Source organism: Mustela nivalis (assembly GCF_964662115.1).
Source record: "Mustela nivalis genome assembly, chromosome: 6".
In the NCBI taxonomy this organism is placed as follows: Eukaryota; Metazoa; Chordata; class Mammalia; order Carnivora; family Mustelidae; genus Mustela; species Mustela nivalis.
The window spans coordinates 31,268,378-31,285,855 of NC_139025.1; the positions used below are offsets into that span (position 1 = coordinate 31,268,378).

The 17,478-nt window shown below is 40.6% G+C and overlaps 1 long non-coding RNA gene across 2 annotated transcripts in view; it reads left to right on the top strand.

Moving 5' to 3' along the window:
- The first annotated feature begins 5,601 nt into the window (after positions 1-5,601).
- LOC309866348 overlaps positions 5,602-17,478 on the top strand; it is a 52,251-nt gene continuing 40,374 nt past the window's right edge. Inside the window, exon 1 of one of the 2 annotated variants that reach the window (XR_014312584.1) lies at positions 5,602-6,032. This is a non-coding gene — a long non-coding RNA (uncharacterized lncRNA). The remainder of the gene's footprint in view (positions 6,033-17,478) is intronic. The other variant, XR_014312585.1, reaches the window with a different exon arrangement.

Sequence of the window (17,478 nt, forward strand, 5' to 3'; positions counted from 1 at the left end):
TTTCTTTTTAAGTATCTTGCCTGATCTCTCTCCTCTCCCCAACGGCAAAGACAGTGCTTTGTGAACTGACCTTATGTCTTTCCTGGTCATTCCAAGTCCCTGGTAAGGAATGAATATATCAGTTTAAGACATTGATGTCTTATGCCTTTGAGAATCCATTTAAGCATTGCAATTTAGAATTCAATTGATGTTTATGTTCTGTCATTGTCCTTGAGTTCCCTATCATAGGGAAACTCAGCTTTCTGACATAAAGTATTAGTAATCTATGTAAAATTTACTGAAGATTTCATAGAGAAGAGAGAAATCCCCTTATTAAATTCCTCTTTCACACAAAGTCCACCATGATCTTCCCATCCTTTACTCACTTGGCCATTTCCTTATGTAGGGCCCAGCCTTGATGGATTCTGTTTTTCTGTTTCTGGATCTTCTCTTGGTCTTAGCCAATACCTTCCCAGTTCCTTTCCTTCTGTCTGTCCCCCAAACTCATTACTTTCATATGCACAGCCAGGTAGCTTTTCCCCAGCTCCTGCAAACCTGCACACCCATCTCCCAATCCTCTGCAAATGAGCTCTTTTCTGCCACAGGGAACTAATGAAGAAACATAGTGAGGAACATTACATTCTACAAATTAAACATACACTTATTATCTTGGGAAAATTATTTAGCTACTTGGTGGCTCAGTTTCCTCATGTGGAAAATGGGAATAACAGTAGCAATGTAATAGAGCTGATGTGAGTTAATTAAGAACAATGGCATAGAGAAAGTACTCAGTAGATGCTAGCTATTATTATTAAATAATTACTTAGCTAATAATTATTAGTGACAACAAAATTCTCATCAAAATGTCACGTCTAGGAGCACCTGGACAGCTCAGTCAGTTGAGCATCTGACTCTTGGGTTCGGCTTGAGTTGTAATCTCATGGTTGTGGGATCCAGCCCCATTGGCTCTGGGCTTGGCTTGGAGTCTGCTTTGAATTCTCCCTCCCTCTCCCTCCTGTTCTCTCTCTCTCACTCTTTAAGATAGATAAATTTTTTAAAATGTCGTATCTGAAATAGTATTTTAATGACATTGCCCAGCCATCTATTAATAGAAATTAATCCTGTGTGGAAAACTATCTGCATGATCTTATATGTCTCTTCTACAAACAGCAAAGTTCAGTGGGAAAACACACAAACTGATAAACCTGAATTGGAATCTTGTCAGTTTGTCAGATTACAAGCCATGTAATCCTACACAGATTACGTAACTCACTTCAGTCTCAGTTAACTCATTTGTGACTTGGGAGTTTTGTGGTTGTCTGTGTCAGTTAATCTCGGTGACTAGGTATACAAGGCACTCAGTAGAGAAAGAGGCAAAGAAGATAGGTGATAAAAGAGTGGCTGTTACTGTCATTGACTAGTAGATGAAAAATAATTTGCTTACAGATAATAGATGTTCCATCCAAAGTCATTGCATCATATAATTCACTAAACATTTTTTTTTCTGGTTTTCTGCCTTTGGGCCCTTAAACAGTGATTGACCTGCTGGATGTCTCAAAAAATGTTGGGGAAACATAGAAAGAGATTCCTGCAGTGGAATTTTTTTATCTCCTTCAGTCTGTGAGAGTGGAGACTAGACTTTGAGGACAAAAGGGCTCAGAGGCGGGACCCCTGGGTGGCTCAGTTGGTTGGACGACTGCCTTCGGCTGGGGTCATGATCCCAGAGTCCCAGGATCGAGTCCCGCATCGGGCTCCCGGCTCAACGGGGAGTCTGCTTCTCCCTCTGACTTTCTCCTTGCTCATGCTCTCTCTCACTGTCTCTCTCTCAAATAAATAAATAAAATCTTTAAAAAAAAGGGGGGGGGGCTCAGAGGCATAACTGGTCTGCGATGCTCCCAACAGAAAGCCTTAGAGTCACTGCCTAACACCACCAGAGGGCGTTCGAAGACCACACAAGACTGAATTTGGGGCCCTCCACCTCTGTAAGTCCCTCTCTGGTATAGGGCTGCACTCTCTGCGGGAGGTCCCATACTTAGGATCCTGACTTGTTCTCTCTCTGCATTCTCCCTGTAGGTACTGTGGGGCCAGGGTACTGTGGGGCCAGGAGATTCCAGGCTGCCTAAGTCACCTCAGCTACCTCAGCTACTGCATCCCCTTTGTGCAGAGCTGCCTCCCCAGGTCTGACTGATGCCTTTAGCCCAGCAGAACCGCATAAGCCCTGTACTCCACAGCAAGGACACATAACAAACCACAGATGAGAAAATTTTCCACATCTGGTGCTCTGAGGGGCTGCCGCCCAGCTGGGCTCTATACTCTTCAGCTATTTCCTTGCCTTCATGCTTTGTGCTCAGCTTTCTCCTATTTGTTCTCACCTCCTTTTTCCTTGCCATCGTGGATTAACCACAAGAAACCAGGGCTCCTGAGCATCAGCTGCCTCTAGGCAGTAATAACCAGCACTTCCCGCCAGTCCACTGAACCTGCCATTCCACAAACATACTGACACACATGTGCACACACCCAGGTGCACCTGTGATCTGCACATGGTGGGAGTCCGACTGGGAAGGCACCGACTGGGACAGTGGCCCTGGAAGGTGTCTCTGAGGCCTGCCTTCAGCATAAGTTGCCCGGTTGTATCATATCACCATATCAACGTTTCCTCCTATGTTGTGAAGGCATGTTGTCCTTGCAAATCACATTTTTCTTGACCTGGAAAATCTCTTTGGGGTGAATCAAAGTTTTCCTCAGGCATTGGGAGAACAAGAAAAGAACTCCAAATTCTACACTGGATACTATGTGAGAAAACATCCAACTCCCAGAAAATCCAGCTCTACACCAACAAAGGCTCAGCAGGAAGATTCTTCAGGGCCTGCGTGGTGATTTTTGTGGGAGGAGGCCTGGATAAGCAAACTAAGTACATTGGAGTATGGCCCTTTTTTAAGCACACAGGAAAAACATCTTGAAAAGCCCCTTGTAAAGGGGTCTACTAAGCAGTTCCTTGGACTTTACAATATTGTGAAGACCCCAAGAGCAGCATTCTGTCCCCTACCCTTCCTCCCTTTCTCATCAAGGAAGGCAGGAAGCACCACAGTTATCATCCATTTGCCCCTTTCCCTTCGGTTTGCTCTGGTAATCACTTTTAGCATGAGCTGTCTCTGAATATAAAGAGGAGAGACCTTATAGATATCTATATGTAGATATCTGTCTCTGTATATAAAGAGGAGGGACCTATAGATAGCCAAGTCTCAATCTATTCCATGTGCTTAGGCCACAGTTTCTGATGTGGTCCCAGAAAATAGTATCTCTTACTCTTCACGAGAAAAAAATCTAGGCTCATCATCAGTTTACCCCAGCTATAATCTCAGTAACCTCAGCTTTCCTACAACTGCTACTGGTTCTACATTTATTAAAGTGGCAGAGTTAGAGAATGTGAAATTGAGTAAGACCCTTATTTTACAGAAGTGGAAGATGAGTCCAGAGAAAAAAGATGACTTGCCCAAGGTCACACAGCTGATTAGTAGACGATTCTGGGCTGAAATTTAGTTATCCTGACTACCAGTAGAAGAAATCCTCCTGGTCACTGTCAGTTTAAAGGGTTGGGTAGAAATTGCTATTTTTTTCCAAAGGCGATAAAGCCTGCATGTCTCCATTTGTGAATGTGGGTGAGGATACGAGCTCCTGAAAGCAGGTACAATGTTTTTGACATTTATAACAATGGTAGGTGAATACATGCTAAAAAAAATGTTAATTGAATGAAAAATGTTAAACAGGCTCCATTTGGTATATTTCAGGCTCCTCTAGTGGGAAGTACAGAGCTCTAAAACTTTAGCTCAGCTTTGGCCCACTCTGGCTGGTTTTTGTTTTTGTTTTTGTTTTCCAAACCAGGGAAGAAACTGCCTTTGAGCAGACAAAGTAGGCCACAAAAATCCTTAACAACACCAACTTAATCAAGACACCAACATAGAAGGCTTTTATTAAAATAATCTGCATCATCATTAATTCAATGTACATTTATTTTATTTTATTTAAAAGATTTTATTTATTTATTTGACAGAAATCACAAGTAGGCAGAGAGGCAGGCAGAGAGAGAAGGAAGCAGGCTCCCCACTGAGCAGGATGCAGGAACCCTGGGCTCATGACCTGAACCAAAGGCAGAGGCTTTAACCCGCTAAGCCACCCAGGTGCCCCTCAATGAACATTTATTAAGCACTTGCCATACACTAGGGTCTTGTATAGATGTTGGAGATTCAAACAATAAGACTATCCTCTTCATGTTGCTATATCCTTATATATGTTGACCCTTGAACAACATGGGTTTGCACTGTATGGGCCCACTTATATGCTGACTTTTTATATATAATACTGTAAATATTTTCTTAATATTTTACTGTAAGAATACAGTATATAATACATATACAAAATATGTGTTAATTGACTTTATGTCATTGGTAAGGCTTCCAGTTAACAGCAGGCTATTGAGGGTTTTTTGGGGGGGTCAAAAATACATGCAGATTTTTTACAACATTGGGTCAGCACCCCCAGAACCTGTGTTGTTTAAAGGTCAACTGTATAGTGAAGGCACTGACTTTATACATTAATTAATATATTGTGATAAGTGCTTTGCAATATGTATGAATCATAGTTTCTGAAGTTCTGAAGAGGGATGAACTTAACACTGCCTGCACAGTCTGGAGGCTTCATAAACCTGGTTTCCCTGGAGGTGCATTTTGTATTTATGAAAGTTCACAGAATACTCAGGGAATGGTGTCTCCCTCTAGGTGGAATATGGAGTGAACACTAGGGTATAGAGGCTGGAAGGCAGCCTTGGACTTCAAAGTTATAGCACACAAGGCTTGAAATTGCACGCTAAGAAAATCAGGATGAAGACTATAGGCAAGGGCAGGAGAATCCCCACCCTCATTTATATCTTTTGGTAACTTCCAGTAATGTCAAAGACGGACTTGGGAATCACAATCAAGTTTCTTTACTCTCCTCCAACCCATATTTGACCCTCTAGCCCACTCTAACAGACGTAACTGTTAGCGGAGCAGCCTAAAACCATTGGAGAATGGCTTAAGGAACACTTTAATAGGTGGGAAAATAGTAAGATTAAACCAGGGACTTCTCAGTGACAAGAGAGGCAAATACAGATGGGAAGATTTCAGGGACAGCATGGGAAATGTTACTCCATGTTACCTTCACTCTGTACTATTACCTCATCTCAGATAGTACTTGATAAGTGAGGCTTTCTCTGACTCACCCTGGCAAATGGTACGTGTGGCAGCTGTCCCCTAAACTACCAAATGCACACGTTCATTTGTGAGCCCATCTAGCTGCCCACTTTAATATCTTTCCATCTCTGTGTTCCTTTAGCCTTGATCCTTTAGCACACCACAGAAAGGTGCTGGGGTTACTGAATGAGTAGAAAATAGATTCATAAGTGACTGGATTACAGGCCATCTGGCGGCAAAAGCACTACTATTAAAGGTCCAATGATAACTGATTACCATTCGACCTAAGCATTCATAGCAGCTTCACAAAAAATAATTTTTTTTTTTTTTTTTTAATGCTGTAAAGCTCCCCTTCCCACAAGTAGGCACAGAGCGTAGAGTACCGGCTTCAAAATAATTTTTTTTCTTAGCTGATTTTAACAAGTATCTATGTGCAAGTATCTATGTTCTAAGAAGATGTCAGTCCAGAAAATGGGGGTATCGGTTTCCATGTCAGCGGACAGCAAACCCACCCAATTCAAGCGTCTAAACCCCAATTGCTGGCCAACGCGTCGGAACCAAAGCGTTAGCGCTTGAATTTCCGGGCGGAGGCGCAGTATGTCGCAATGGGTCGATTGCTTTGGCCTGGCGGAAGTCTATCAGGAGAGGACCGCTGCCGCGAGGACGGCGGAAAGGCGGGCAGCGTGTGATGTCCTCGTCGCCCGAGAGCTTGAGCTGCTGGGTTTCGGGAGGCCACGCTGGCCCTGTTGGCACGACCAGGCAGGTCGGAGAGTTCAGTCGTGTTTGCACACGCGCTGGTCGAGTCCCGTTGTTGGCCATGGAGAGGTGAGAGCAGAGAGACCCGAGGCAGAAGTGTGAGGGCGGGATTCTGGAAGGGGCGGGTCGTGATGCGGGGCATCTGCGATTCGCGGGGCGGAAGGCGGGACCCGGGCGCTCAGCGGGTGGCCGGTGGGTTGGGGGTCTTCAGGCCGTCTGCGTCGAGGGTGACCCCTGCAGGAGGTAACAGAGGGACCAGCCGTCGGAGCCAGATTCTGACCCAGGCGTGGGTAGTTACGGAGCCTGCGGGCCGCGGCCGCCGGGGCGAAGCGTAGTTCCTTCACTGGGCGGTTTTCCGCGTGTCCGTGCGTCAGCTTCCCAGTTTCTAAAATGGACTTAATTCGTATTTCACATAGTCGATCGAAGGAGGTATAAAGAGTTCAGCTCAGCGTCTTCCAAATGGTTGGGACTCCCATTGGGTTGACCGCTGGGTTACTCTGTGTTCTCACAGCTCTTTCCCCTGCCTCTCTCGCGTGATGCTCTTGTGTTCTCTACGTGCGCGCCCTTCTACACGGAGGGCCCTTCGAATGAGGACTCTGCTCCATTGCCCAAGGCAGTGCAGGTTGACTTTGGTGTCAGCGGCGGGAGGATTCGGTCCTGGAACCCTTTAGACCTCAGCTGGAATCCATGCAACTCCTTTGAGTTGCTTAGTGACCCTGGGCATGTTGTTTGCTTTTGCAGACCTCGGTCTGGTTCATAAACACAATAATTGGGATAAAGCTTTGGGCTCTCCTTCCAGTCTGACTTAACTCCAGTTACACTAATGAGGCCATGGACAAAGGCCACTTAATCGTAAACACAAAACGGTCTGTGTTTTTGAGGGACTGTAAAATTTATTTCTGGTGGCCTGTGAGGCAGACAGAAAGTACTGGATTCAGCGCTCTTAAACCCAGCAAAATTACTTTAATGAATAAAGTAATGCACCGTCTTTCCTTGTAGCGGTGTTATGTGAAAACAGCATATTGTTATATATATCCTATAATTACTATGACGTCTTCAAGGTGGATTATATCTTCTGATAAATATTACTAATCTTTTTTTTGTTAAAATCTTTTTTTGTTTAGATTTTATTTATTATTTGACAGAGAGCACAAGTAGGCAGAGAGGCAGGCAGAGAGAGAGGGAAATGTGAGGCTCTGATCCCAGGACCCTGTGATCATGATCTGAGTGAAGGCATACGCTTATAACCACTAGCCACCCAGGAGCCCCTAAATAGTACTTATCTTTATGGAAAAAATATTTAGAAGAGGGTTTTAAAGTAACAGGGATACACTAAGTAATATTCTCAGATAATGCCTTTGAAAAAATGATGAATTTGATGCTTCGGCTTCTCTATCTGTTCCCTCAATTGCCCTTGCTGATAGCATCAGTGACCCACTACTTTCTAAATCTAATATTTTTTCATCTTTATCCACCCTGACTGTTCTATAGTATATGCTACCAATGCTGACTTCCTGCTTTTTGAAAACCATGCTCTCATTCATAAACTCACTGTGCTTGCTTCTCCACCCCTGCTCCCTCCCCCTCCTTTTCTTGTTAGGTTGCAGTCCTCATTTTCCTTCATGATTTTTTGGGTCTATCCATTAATCTATATTTTTCAGCACTCCCTCCTACATACTTCTAATTCTACATGTCCCAAACCACACTTGACGACTTCTTCAAACTTTGTTCATCACTCTACAATAAAATACATAATATTCACCTATATACATGTATTTTCACCTTCCTCAGCCCCCACTACCAGAATTCACCAGGATCTTTAGTTTGTCTCTTAAATGTCTATATCCTATTCCTACTACTTTGCTTTAGTCCTCAGTTATGTCTTCTATTTCTGCTCATACTCTGATATTTCCTACTCATTGGGAAGGAACTTTGAATGCCCAGGGTCTAGGATTATCCTGAGGCTTCTTCATGCACATATTTCGCTTCTACCCTGGAATGGCTGTCATGATATCTACTCATGGTCCCTCTGTGTGCCCCCTCCACGCTTCTCATAGCATAGAACACTCTCCTAAGGGAGTGTTCAGAAAAAGAATATCTGGAGACTGAGTTCCAGGCGAGCCAGGTAGAAACTACTTCTACCACTACTACTTCTTTTTTCTTCTTGTATATCTCTCTAGACTTGGAAGTAACCCATGTTCATTATTGTTGCATTCTGTTAGTTACAGGCCAACCACTAAGGCCAGTTGAGCCCAGATTTAAGGAGAAAAGAATTAGACTCCATCTCTTGATGGCGGAATGGCAAGGTCACCTGGCATAAGAGAATGTGGGATGGATGATATCTTCAGAAAATACCATCTGTCAGATACATGTAATACATGTGTATACTATATATATACATAGTGCTAGTTTTTTCCACCAAAGAACAACCATATTCATAAACTAGTCTGAACTTTTTTTCTGTTATTTTGTAGTGATCAGTGATATGAGTGTCACTTCCTTCTTTCCTCCTTATTACTTTTGTAGTAGTGTTCATGGCTGCTGTACACAAAAATGAATCTTAAGACCAGGTAACCACCATACAGGAAAAATGACAGTTGCCACTTTAAATACCTGGAATGGTGGGTCTACCCAGCTCCTTACCTTTAGTAAGTCACCTTCATTAAGAGGAAAGGGGTGTGGCTTCCCAGTCCCCATCACTAATCACAAAACAGAGAACAGGGTGCCTTCTTTCTCCCTGTAATTTAGATGTGATACATGTAATTGCAATTTACGGGAGTTTCTCTAGAGCGCATTAGCAGATTACCAATCTTTTTTTATAGTGCTTTATTTCCAGAAATTCAACGAATAACCACTCCCATATACTTTATGCCATTGGGAGAACATTCCTGTCACGTATTTAAAATTATATTGATAGGTAATCAGGTGCAATTTTGAGTTTAACACAAGGTCTTTGGAATTGCTCTGGTGGTCTCCTAAGGTGGGCCCTAGGGCCAGATAGGGAAAGGTGCCTCAGTCTGATTAACCTCAGTTTGCTGTAACGTGGTTAGGTTAAAAGAATGTTTCAGCGATGAATGACATTTCTGATTTTGTCTACCTCCTAGGTAACCCTGCTTGTCAGTGGCAGTTACAACTCTAGATGTTTGTGTGTCCCTCAGTATCCTCTTAGGACACAGTGCTTCCCAGACTCTGTCCCACGTCCACATTTTTTGGAAATATCTGTGTGTCATTTTACTATTTGCATTAGTTTTCTACTGTTGTGTAACAAATTACTATAAACTTAGTGACTTAAAACAATACAGATTACTTTACAGTTCTGAAGGTCTGAAGTCTGATGGGTGTGTCACTGGGCTAACATCAGGGTGTTTGTTGTCAGGGCAGGACTCCTTTCTGGAGTCTTTGGAGAAAACCCGTTTTCTTGCCTTTTCCTGCTTCTGGAGGCTGTCTGCATTTCTTGGCTTGTGGCCCCTTCCTCCATCTGCAGAGCTGGCAGTGGAGGGTTGCGTCCTTCTCACTTCTCATCACATCACTCTGACCTTTTCTTTTGCCTCCCTTTCCCACTTTTAAGGACCTTGGTGACTCCATTGTAATTGTCTGGATCATCTAACTGTTAGCTACCTTAATTCTATCTGCAACCTTAATTCCTTTTTGCTCTGTATGATAATATAGTCACAGTTTCCAGTGATTAGAATGTGGATGTCTTTGGAAGTGGTGGGGAGCTATCCTGCTTAGCACAAGGAGAGTTTTATTATTTTGGAGGAGTCCTATTTGAGTATGATAGGAAAAATGTAGAACTATCTCACAAATAACATCATCATCGTTACAATCTTCCATTAAAAAACTAAGACATGGGACGCCTGGGTGGCTCAGTTGGTTAAGCGGCTGCCTTCGGCTCAGGTCATGATCCCAGCGTCCTGGGATCGAGTCCCACATCGGGCTCCTTGCTCCGCGGGGAGCCTGCTTCTCCCTCTGACTCTTCCTTCCACTCTGTCTGCCTGTGCTTGCTCTCTGACAAATAAATAAATAAAATCTTAAAAAAAAAAAAAAAAAAAAAACTAAGACATGGGGGCGCCTGGGTGGCTCAGTGGGTTAAGCCGCTGCCTTCGGCTCAGGTTATGATCTCAGGGTCCTGGGATCGAGTCCCGCATCGGGCTCTCTGCTCAGCAGGGAGCCTGCTTCCTCCTCTCTCTCTCTGCCTGCCTCTCTGCCTACTTGTGATCTCTCTCTGTCAAATAAAAAAAAAACAAAAAAACAAAAAAAAAACTAAGACATGTTAAATCTGTTTGAAAAGCAAATGACAAGCTTATGCATATATATCAACTCACTAAAATCATTAAATAATGATCTAAAACTATCCGCAAGTTACCACTTTACCCTTAAAGTCTTTTCAAATTTAATAATATCCAAAGAAATACAAGTCAGTGAAAATTTAAATAGTATTTTCTACCTGTTTGATTGTCAAAGATTAAAACACTTGCTAATGTACAGTTAGTGAAATGATTAGTGAAAATGTGCACGAATATGCACACTCATTCATTGTTGCTATTAACAAGTTTGATGTGAATTTGATAAATTTGTCAAAATTTAAAATGGGTATTCCTTTGACCTAACATTTCCACCTCTGAAGTAAATATTCAGATGTTCTTTATAATGTTATTTGTAATTTTGAAGGAAAGAAAAAATGAGGTAGTTTATATGTCTAAAATAAAACTTTTACATTTATGTGTGTATATCTACATGTTAGAATGATACCCATCACTTTAAAAATGTATGAGTAGAGGACTTGTAGTTCTGGCCAAGATGGAATATAAGTATCCTTTAGTACTCCCTCTTAACAACTGAAATCTCTGAATGTAATACAACAAACAAATATAGGAAGACGCTAAACAGGGGAAAAGAGATGACAAACTGTCTAGGAATCTCATAAAATGCAGTTAAGAAATAAGATGAAGTAGTCACCTGCCTTTGGGGTATTGCATACGTACCTTCTGTTGAATAGCAAAATGTATTTTTAAAAAAACAGTCCTTTGTGGCAAATTCAGACCTTCCTAGGCCTGCCTCTACAGAGTTACTCCTTACTTTTGGAATTGGCACACTGTGGGCAGGATAGCTGAAAGCCAGATGACAATCCCTCAGGAATCCCATGCTTCTGAAGAAACACTCTTGTAAATGCTATATATACAAGGAGGTGAGAAATATAATGGTTTTATTAACAAACCTCTAGTTCTCCTTGAAAGGCATTGACCTAGAAGTTGTTGAGACCCTTGGCTCACATAGCAGCTTCTGAGGAAATCCTTTTGAAAAGCAGTGAAATTTTAAATTGCTCAGAACATGATTACAGGGAAGGAATTTGGGGATTCTGGAAAAGAAGAGTTTGTGAAATGGATCATAATCTTCTTGAGCAGGGCATGCCAGGGCAAAGAAGAGGAGAGGGAGGGTGGTGACAGTGGAATTTATCTTTCTGGATGATTTTATTCATTTGTGTCATCTACTCAGTCTTTGGCAATGTAAAAATTCACTTTGGAATGATCCTGGGAACTAAGAAACCTATTCTCTGGTTCTACAGGATTTTTACTTCGATTTTTGAAATACTGAAAATAGATTGAATTTTCTTATCAATTCATTTACAAAACCAGTTTTCTCTAAAACATGATGCCCTTGTACCCCCCCCTCCTCGGCTTTCCCCACTCTTTATTTCCATCCCTTTTCCTGTGGGTCTTCCTGTTCAGGAGCAACAATACCACTGCCTTACTGAGAAGCGGAGGTGTCTGTGCCCAGGATCCAGTGTTGGTGGTGTCCATCATACAAGCTGCTATATCTGGGCCTGTCAGCAGCGGTGGCCATGTCTACCCTGGACCATCTGTGGAGCTAGGTGTGCTCTGGCTTCGTGGTCATTATGCTTGGCTCTCTGGCTTTCCCAGATGGAGCAGCTTAGATCACTTAGAATCTGTTTCATACTTAAAAGCGATAGCTTAGATTGATAACAAACATTTATAAAGCATCTGCTTGCTGACCAGATCTGATGACCAAGACACCGTCCTTTCCCTCAAGGAATTTGCAGTGGAGTTGGGGCAAACTGACAACTAAAGAAATAACTACAGGACCTCTAGTATCAATAGTAATAGACCAGGTGATTCAGATCAAACTCTGAGAAAACCAGAAAGTCTAAGTAAAATTTACAATAAAAAATCTACTTGAAGGCATAAAAGATCTAACAAGATAGAGAATAATTATCAGGCTGAGAATGGAGAGGAGAAAGGAATCTAGAGAGCTGAGCATGGAATTGGTAGTGGTTTTCCCCTGGGAATATTTCTGCCATAGGCTGAATGTTTGCATCTCCCCGCAGATTCATGTTGAAACCTAATCCTCGTGATACTATTTGGAGGTGGGGCCTTCCAGAGAGGATTACATCATGATGATGGAACCTTCATGAATGGGATCAGTGCTCTTATAAAAGAGGCCCCACAGAGCTCTGTGACCCTTCCTGACATGTGAAGTTACAGCCAGAAGACTAAACAAGGAAGGGGGCTCTTGACACTGAATTTCTTCCCACCTTGATCTCAGACTTCAGCTTTTAAAACTGGCATGTAAGTCACCCAGAGTATGATACTCTGTTATAGCAGCCTGAATGGACTAAGTCAGTTTCTAATTTTAGAAGTGGTAGCTGAGATGCTAAGAGATTATGCAGTACTTATGACATTGTTGGAGGTATAATAATAAAAAAGTTGGGATCCAGGGCCCAGCAAAAAGGGTACCTAGTAAACTATCATGGCTTTGGATTGGACAGTTAGAGAGCTTCACTGACTGATACTTAGAGAAACAGCCCAGAATCCATTCACTTTGAAAATAGGTTGGCAGTTCCTTAAAATGTTAAGCATAGAGTTGCCATATGACCTAATAATTCATATACCCAAGAGAGATTAACACATATATTCACATAGAAACTTCAACACAGATTCATAGTAGTATTATTTATAATAATTAAAAGTGGAAATAATTCAAAGTACATAAGCTAATGAATGGATAAACAAGTGGTATATCCATACAATGGAATGTTATTCAGCAATAAAAAATGTAGTACTGATGCATGCTACAACATGGGTGAACCTTGAAAACATTATGCTAAATGAAAAAATTCATTCACAAAATGCCATGTATTGTATGATTCGTTTTGTATGGAATGTCTAGAAGATGCAAAATTATGGAGGCCAAAAGTAGATGAATGGTTACCTAGAGTTGGGCAGAGAATGGAGAGTGAGTACTAATTGGTATGAAGTTTCTTCCTGGAGTGATGAAGATGTTCTAAATTTAGAGAGTGGTAAAGGTTATAGAACTCCATGAATATTCTAAAAACTCTTGAATTTTACACTATGGTGAATTTTATGGTATGTGAATTATGTCTCAGAAACACTATTTTTAAAAAAAAAGGCATTATCTTAGTCTCTGAATTTGGATCACGGTGTTTTGGATTGCTGTTGCCTTTAGGTGCTGGCAGAAAAAAAGACAGTGAAATTCTCTCTGGAGAATGAAAACACTGTTTTAGCCCAAATGTAATGTTAAACAGAATTTTAAAAGAACCAAGTACATAAAGAGACAAAATAGCATAAACAAGAACCAGCAGAAACAAAAAAATAAGTTCAAAAAAAATAAAAATAATAATAAGTTCATGGGAACTCTAGCTGTTGAAGTTACTAGCTAGAGACTTAGAAAACTGTGCTTAATAGGTTTAAAATGGTAAAAGACAAGATTTTTTAATTTTGGCAAAGACCTGAAAACTATGAATGATGTAAATTTGAAAAAGAACCAAAAGATACTCTAAAATAAGAAGTATAACAAATATTTAAAACTCTGTAGGTAAAATAATAAGAAACAAAGCACAACTGAACAGAAAATTACCAAACTGAAAGAAAGTTCTGGAAGAAAATACCCAGAATAAAACATGGAGAAATGAAGTGATGAAAAGTAGTGATGAGAAGGTAAAATACAAAGAAGATATGATGAGAAGGTCTAACCTATATATAATTGAAGTCCTAGGAAGCAGGTATGAGATGAATGGGGCAGAAGCAACGTGTGAACAAACTAATCAGTGAGAATTTGCCAAATCTCATGAAAGATATCAAGCTGTAAATTTGAGAATTGTTACAAACTACATGTAAAATAATAATAGCAATGATAGTAATAAACACACTTTATAAAAAATTTGCTGAAAACCAAGGAAAGGAAAATAACTATAAAAACAGCAGTGGAGAGTGGTTGGGTGGCTCAGGTGGTTGGGCATCTGCTCAGGTCATGATCTCATGGTCCTGGGATGGAGCTACCCATAGGACGCCCACTCAGCAGGGAGTCTCCTTCTCCCTCCCTCTCTGCCCCCCCCCGTGTTCTCTCCCTCTCTCAAATAAATAAAATCTTTAAAAAAATTAAGAAGAGCAAAGGGAAGTTTCTTTATTATGGAGCATACTAATAGTACTAAAAATGGAGGGGAAATTTCTTACTCTGATGCAAGGTTATCTATAAAAAGCCTACAAAATATGGTGAAATGTTGAAGTCATTCCCTTTGAGGTTAGATCAAGGAAGGATTCCCACCCACACTATCCCCACAGTTACCACTTATATTCAACAATGTACTGAAAGTTTTAGCCAATCTAGTAAGGCAAGAAAATGAAAACAATTGGTGACAGATTGGAAAGAAAATTTTAAATGTCATTATTTGAATGTGACTGTGTGAAAAATCCCAAAAGCTCTACAGATGAGTTTTTAAAGAGTTTAACAAATTTGCAATTTAAGATCCATAGATAAGAATCAATTGTATTTCTATAAAGCAAAGTAAAAAAATGAAAGTTAATTTTAGGAACAGTACCACGTATAATATTTTGCATATTGCATCCCAGTATTTTGCATCAAATAAAAGGTGTTCAAGCATTCATCACAGAAAATTAGAAAATTAAAAAAAGAAAATATTATTGAGGTTAAAAGTGACCTAAAGTAAAGGTAATGATGCATACCATTTCATGGATTATGAGATTAAAAATCATACAGATGTCATCTCAATAGAGCATGATCTATAAATTAGTACACTCCAGTCACAATTCCAACAACTGTTTGATGAAATTTGAGATGATTCTAAAGTTTATGTTGGAAATTCAGAGGGCCAAGATTTGCCCAAGACAGGTTAAGGTATATGTGCAAGGACAGATGAATAGACAATAGAGAATGTAAAAAATAAAGATTATAGGGAAAAAGACCCATACATCTCAATACCTCAAAACATAGAGCACAAGATAAAGGAATATTTAGATATATAGTGCCCCCCAAAATAGAATCTTGATTCTTATCCCATATAACATAAAATCAGTATTCCATTAGCTGTGTTTGTCTTCATATAAGAGATTAGTCTTATATGTCTTTATATAAGACATTATAGTCTTCATATAAGACATTAGTCTTCATATAAGAGATTTTTTAAAATTTTACATAATATTAGATAACTTATTCAGAGCAGAAAAATAAATATTAAATGGGATATAAAATAAAGGAAAAGTTTCTAAAGATGAATTTATTTGAGAAGGAGGTGGTGGGGCTGAGAGAGCCTTAAGCAGCTCAGCCTGACACAGGCCTCAAACTCACAACCCTGAGATCACGACCTGAGCTGAAACCAAGAGTTGGACGCTTAGCCGACTGTGCCACCCTTACGCACCTAAGGGAAAATACTGAGAAGTTGGACAATGTTAAAATGAAGAACTTAGGTCCATCAAAAGATAACATTAAGAAAGAGAAAGAGAAAAGATAACATTAAAAAAAAGAAAAGACAAACTTTAAACTGGAGGATTTTATTGCCACACATAAAGTCAATGAAGGGCTTGTGTCCATAATATAAAGTGAACTTATGAATCAAAAGTAAAAGAACAAAGGCTTCACAAAGGAGATATATCGACATTGCCAATACAGGTGTGAAAAGGGCCCAGCCTCATTAATCAGGGAAAAAAATGCAAACTAAAACCTCAGTGAGATAACGGTGCATGTCTAGCAGAATGGCTAAAATATTTTTAAAAAGAAAATAGTTAAGAATCGACAAGAACATGGAATAACTAGAAATCTCACATATTGCTGGGAGGGTATAAATTGGCACAATTAATTTGGAAATAGGAATGTATGTCTGTGCGTCAAGGTACATGCATAAGATTGTTCATAGCCACATAATAGCACATTTCATAGCAGTAAAAAACCTAAAATCAACCAAAAAGTCCATTATCAGTAGAAGGAAAACCACATGAGAAATGGTGAGGATGCTGATTGAGGGAGGGTAGAGACAGAGCAGAGCAGAAACAGGGAGGAAGAGAGAGAGAAGCAAGATTTGAAAAGGAGACTAACCAGACAGGACAACAGATTAGAAGGAGTCGTGAGGCAGAGGGAGAAACCTCAGTGAGTGAGGTCCCATGATCTCTCTCTCTCTCTCTCTCTTTTTTTTTTTTTTTGGTAAAGATTTTATTTATCTATTTGACAGAGATCACAAGTAGGCAGAGAGGCAGGCAGAGAGAGAGAGAGGGAGGAAGCCGAACTCCCGGCTGAGCAGAGAGCCCGTTGCGGGGCCTGATCCCAGGACCCTGAGATCATGACCTGAGCTGAAGGCAGAGGCTTAACCCACTGAGCCACCCAGGTGTCCCAGGTCCCATGATCTCTTGAGTTGTGCTGCTTGCCAGTAGGGGGGAAGTAGAAGACAGAACGGATTGATCTCCTTTTGCTCATTAAACATTACTGGGCACCTTTTATATCCTAAGCACTTCTCTAGAATCTCGAAATACTAATATGGGTTAAGAGTGCAGTCTGCTGAGTCTTCATTTGAACTTTACAATAGCCTTTTGAATCTAGACCGTCATTTACATTCGACATAGTAAAAACAACCCATACAGGTTTTATCCTGAATGGCGTTGTACATGGAAATCAAGGGGAAAATGTTTTTCAAGAGAGAGTATTCTCCTGCATCAGATGCTTGAGACTTTATATAAGAAGAGACTAGAGGACTGGTTATTGAGTTTAGCCACATGAAAGTCATTTCAGAGGAGGAGTGGGGATAAAGCTATATTGGAATGTATTGAAGAGAGAATGGGAGGTAAGAAAGTGAGAACAGGTCATGTGGAAAACTTCCAAAAAGTCTTTTTGCAGTTAAGGAAGGTAGAGAATGGAGTGGTAACTAGAGAGAAGACTAAACTGGTTAAGGTCATATTATGGAGAATGTTTCTTACATTGGCAGTGAAAACCCTTGAAGATTTCAGAATCCTACAATTTACTGAATGTGGAAGGTGGAATTGGCATGATTTCTTGGAAAGGGTGAAGTTGATAAACCAGTGAGCAGATAGTCCAGGAATAATGGCACAGGGATATGAACCTGGGTGGTGGCCACCGGGATGGAAATTAACAAACAGAATGAGATAATTATTTTATTCTATTTTCTTATTTTTTATTTTTTAAGATTTTATGTATGTATTTGGCAGAGAGAGACACAGCAACAGAGGGAACA